Source organism: Pseudochaenichthys georgianus, chromosome 1 (assembly GCF_902827115.2).
Source record: "Pseudochaenichthys georgianus chromosome 1, fPseGeo1.2, whole genome shotgun sequence".
NCBI classification, from domain to species: domain Eukaryota; kingdom Metazoa; phylum Chordata; class Actinopteri; order Perciformes; family Channichthyidae; genus Pseudochaenichthys; species Pseudochaenichthys georgianus.
Window position 1 is genome coordinate 2,932,343 of NC_047503.1, and position 5,161 is coordinate 2,937,503.

At 40.5% G+C, this 5,161-nt stretch overlaps 1 long non-coding RNA gene across 1 annotated transcript; it reads left to right on the forward strand.

Moving 5' to 3' along the window:
- Nucleotides 1-1,302: 1,302 nt before the first annotated feature.
- Nucleotides 1,303-4,355, forward strand: LOC139434375 (uncharacterized). Its single transcript, XR_011643722.1, has 3 exons — nucleotides 1,303-1,409; nucleotides 2,305-2,449; nucleotides 4,268-4,355. It is a non-coding gene; the product is annotated as an uncharacterized lncRNA (long non-coding RNA).
- The last annotated feature ends 806 nt before the right edge of the window (nucleotides 4,356-5,161 follow it).

Sequence of the window (5,161 nt, forward strand, 5' to 3'; positions counted from 1 at the left end):
TTGCAAAAGCTGTATGGGTCCCTTTGAAATCTTTACAACTGTATACTGGATTATGTGCCCAATTAAATTATGTAACCTATACATAACCATATACAACCATACAACATATTGGAATGGAACTCTAAACTGAATGAATGTCACTGTCCTTGTAATCTGATGTCAATGCTCCAGAATTTCTGTGACTGCATCTGTATGTATACGTTGATCACTTTTGTTATGTAACTAATTATCTGTTACAATTGGAGATTAAAGCTAAGTGACATATAACAATATCTATTGTTAGTGTGAGTCTGTTATAAACAACTCATTGGAGTCTGCAGTACTCTACTCTGTTTTGCAGTCTATTATACACTGTAAAAAAAGATCGTAATTTTACAGGAAATAACTGTAAATGTTTATAGTAAGTATCATGTTTTTTTAAATAACTTGCAAAATCCTGTAAAATGGCAGATATTAACTATAAATTAACAACCCAAAACATTATTTTCAGTATTTTGACAATAACCACAAATAACGTTTATTTCCTTTTTTTTACAGTAAATTTACTATATAATATTTACAGTATTTTTGCACTTTCAGAAAATAAATGCAGATGTACGTCAAATAAAAAGTATTATCTGTAATTAAATATGTAACTCGTAATATAAAAGTGTATTACTATTATAAGACTTTAAGATTTTCTTTGTAATTTTAAGGTAATCATAAAACTAAAAAAAAAGCGTCAACTAAAAAAAACGTAAAATGTAATTAAAACCTTTTTACATACATAATTTTCTCAATATTCGATTGAATCCACCACAAACACAAAATATCCAATGTTGAAACAAAAGTAAATAAATATGTTCTCATTAAATTCCTAACTTACTATATTGTAAACATCTACAGTTGACAATATCATTAAAACAAATTAAAATGATAGAAAGTGGAGACATTTCTGCAGGGAGGATCAAGGTTTAGAACACACACTGTTATTTACTCAACAAGTCACAGTTATCCTTGTTTTATTTATGTTGCTGTTTTTTTTTCTCCCATTGGTCAATACACAGTAATAAGCCTTAGTTTTACAGTATAATGTATGGTTTTCGGATTCTGGCCGATAGCCAGAGCTACGGCAATTGAAATAGAATTCAGCCAAAACACGGCAGACAAGTCAGGCATGTTTGGAATGAGTCCACAACACTCCTGATTGGTTAATATAAACGTCATAGAAGAAACCTGCCAATGAGAACTGTCCGCGCCTGTCGTTCACATTTGAAACATCCACGTCAGTTTGAGTGGGTCTCCTCCTGCGAGCTACAGCTGTCTGTCTGTATGTCTGCTGCAGGATTTTATGGATTTATATCGGGATCGTTTTACACGTTAAATATGAGCATCGGGACGTCAACAAAGAACAGAAGACTTGAGATCTGGTGAGTCCTGCAACTGTAATGGAGTTAAATATGTATTTAGATAATCCTTAGTTTGTGAATGTTTTATTTTTTATTTAAGGTTACGTTTCTTCTTCTAGTTAGCTGAGGTTCTTCCCGTTAAGTTGTTATTCATCATTAATAGGTTGTTAAATGTTAAGAAGCCCTGACATGCTGTTTCTTGCAAGATGTTGCGCCCGGAAAACCTGGCTTAACAGGTGGCTGCTAACGTTAGCTTACAGCTTATTGCAGTGCTGCCGCGCCACCCTCTCGTCTCCAACACGGGAGAATTACACATAAACATGCGGCGGGGTGTCACAATGTTGTCGCCAAGTTTAATGTAAAGTTGCACAGCTTTCTTATAGCGGAATCTAGTTTGTTAATGTTCAGTAACAGCTAGCATAGCATAAACAGCTAACCGCTAACGTTTGGCTAACTTGCTAGTTAGCTCTGCTCTATATATTACAAGCTAACATGACTAGCTAATGTCACACTGTGTGAACTAAAATACTTTTTGTATTACTACATCATACATGCTTGGTCCAAATCACTGCTAAAATTAATTATTTTTGAAAATGTATAGTAAAGAAACACTCAGCCATGCATGAAATAACATAGCAAAAATAATACGGGTAATGTTTGACCCATGTTGTGCCTTAGAAGTGTAGTGATACAAACATTATTTTTATTCAAAAAGTAAGAAAGGGAAAAATGCAAATTGGTGTTGATCCAAAACAGGTTAATTGAGGAATACCTGGAATCCTGAATGGTTAAAGAAATGTATTGCAAATATATTTACAATTAAAACTAATTCGGGTCACTTTTGACACATGTTGGTTGTATGTTGTTGTGTAACAAAGGGTTAACATGACGGCTGTGATGTTCACTCTTTTTACAGAGCACCAGTGGACAGCGAGGACTATGGAAGAGAAGATGTGATGGCTTTGTGTGGAAAGCTGCTGACGCCAGCCTGTGTCCCTCATCAGTCTCTCCAGGCAGCACCCAGCTATTCTTCCATCTTGGAGATGAAAAGACTTTGATATGTGAGTAATAACTAACTTGTGTCTAACATAGTATTGAATGTGGTTTAGTAAAGTATTTAAAAAAATACCCCACATTGTACATGTACAGGACAATCAGACCTTGTTCAACAAAGATCATAAGACAATTGTTTTGTCTTTGAGGTACAGCCGCAGCAGAGAGTCTGAGTTTGAAGAAAGCACTAACATTTTATTTAGTGTTGTTTAATCAATCAATATTTACTGGTCTTGAATTTCCTCAATGGATTACAAAATGCTTGAATCTTATTGTACAGAGACATTATGCAGATTTAATCACCTGAAGATGAAAATATAGATTCATCGATATGTACCATTTTAAGGAAATAGACTGTTATGCGGCTTTCACACCAGCGCTTTTCAGTTTCTAGCTCCGAGCGGGAGCTTTTCTGGTTCAGCTCCGGTTTCCCTTTTCAGCTCCCGCTCTGTTCACACCGCCCACTGGCGCCCCAGAGCTGCCCCTGCTGCGTCATGACGTCACCGTTTACATCACTGATTTGCTCCCCAACGGCAGCCATTACGGCGCTCACAACAACAACTGCGTCGGGTCGATGATCGTGTTGCTTTTAATCACATGAAGCCAGAATAAATTGAATAACGACTTCTCCAACCTTATGCTTTGCTCCAGAGTGCCGTAGTTCATTGTTTATTAATGTGTTTCTGCAGCATTTACCGACCGCTGCAGTGCTGGCTGCTCTTCCACGGGAGTTTATTCTCCCGTTAGCTCCCGGTTAGCTCGCACTGCAGCGGCCGCTCTAAAGTATTCACTGTCCGACTCACACAAGCAGCTGATGCATATCCCCAGTTCCCCTTAGCCTAAGTGAATGTGTGTCAGTCTGAATTGACGCTGTTTGGTATCACAACGCTGTTATGAAAGTTTCTCTGGTATAAAACGGGTGATGTTAGCATAGCAACCGAAGCTAAACTGACTACTTGCATCCGATAGCTGCAATAATACAAAACAACACGTCTGCCTCTCTCCACAATGATCGATAACAGCGAACGGATGGTCAAAGTAAGGCACAAATAAACAGAATCACACGAAGCCTGGTTAGTGCTGCCTGACTTTATAAAGTGTGTTTATAGGCACTACTGCTTGTAGGCAGGCATGACAGTCGACCCATGGGAGGTGGGTTTAGTTTCCTGCACGCCTCGACGTAAGAGAGACGTAAGCGACGTCGCCTCTTAGCTCCAAAGCTCTTGCCTCTGGACCGACAATTTTTTGGAGCTGGAAATGAAGCGGATTCCGGAGCTAAGCGCCGGCGCCGCTGCGGTGTGAACAGGAAAACCCGGCGCTTTTCAGGCTCTAGCTCCGAGCCGGAGCTGAAAAGGCGCTGGTGTGAAAGGGGCATTAGTGGTATTGACCGAAGCTCCACAGCTGTAGCTAGGCGCGGCTAATGAAAACTCAAGTGCTCAATTTGTTGGTTTTTCTTTATTATTAAGAATTGAGCAAGCATATCTTCCTCTTCGAAATCCCAGTTGTACTTCGCTAACACGCAGTGCCTGGGAGGGTGTGTTTGATTGTTCCCACCCTTACCTCACTTATGGACTAGGTCATGTTAGACAAGCAATCCAGTGGTTAGTTTTAGGGTCACCTCCATTGTTTTATTTTTTATTTATTCACTTTAAGAGAAAGGGATTTCAGAAACAAGTCTCACAAGTTTGTCTCGAGGTAAAATTAACAAAAGCTAACTGTTGTTAGACTATGTTCCCCCCTTCTAAACTTATGAAATAATCAATGCCCTGATAATAACATCCATCATTATGGTTTACTAATAGTTATCACTTCACTTCCTCCTCCAGCACCTGGACACAGCAGGAACCTATGCCAGGATCCTGTTTGTGGACTTCAGCTCTGCCTTCAACACAACCCTCTGGCTGGAGGCTGCGCTCCATCAGGACCAGAACCTCTCTCCCTCAGGACCAGAACCTCTCTCCATCAGGACCAACACCTCTCTCCATCAGGACCAGAACCTCTCTCCATAAGGACCAGAACCTCTCTCCATCAGGACCAAAACCTCTCTCCATCAGGACCAGAACCTCTCTCCATCAGGACCAACACCTCTCTCCATCAGGACCAGAACCTCTCTCCATCAGGACCAAAACCTCTCTCCATCAGGACCAGAACCTCTCTCCATCAGGACCAGAACCTCTCTCCATCAGGACCAGAACCTCTCTTCATCAGGACCAGAACCTCTCTCCATAAGGACCAGAACCTCTCTCCATCAGGACCAACACCTCTCTCCATCAGGACCAGAACCTCTCTTCATCAGGACCAGAACCTCTCTCCATCAGGACCAACACCTCTCTCCATCAGGACCAGAACCTCTCTCCATCAGGACCAAAACCTCTCTCCATCAGGACCAACACCTCTCTCCATCAGGACCAGAACCTCTCTCCATCAGGACCAAAACCTCTCTCTATCAGGACCAGAACCTCTCGGCACCTCAACAAGGCCCGCCCCCCCCCACTGACACTTTACCTCAGCCACAACGCAGACTCTGCATGGAGATCACAGGATGGTAAATAATGCAATGTTTAAATATTGCTTACTGCCAATATTTTATATTCTATAATTTATTGCATTCTATTTCTTAATATAGTTCGCTATCTGTGTAGTTTTTACATTTTTTTATTTGTATGTACGACACCTCCTCATACGTGTGAACATACCTGGCAATAAACCCGTTTCTAATT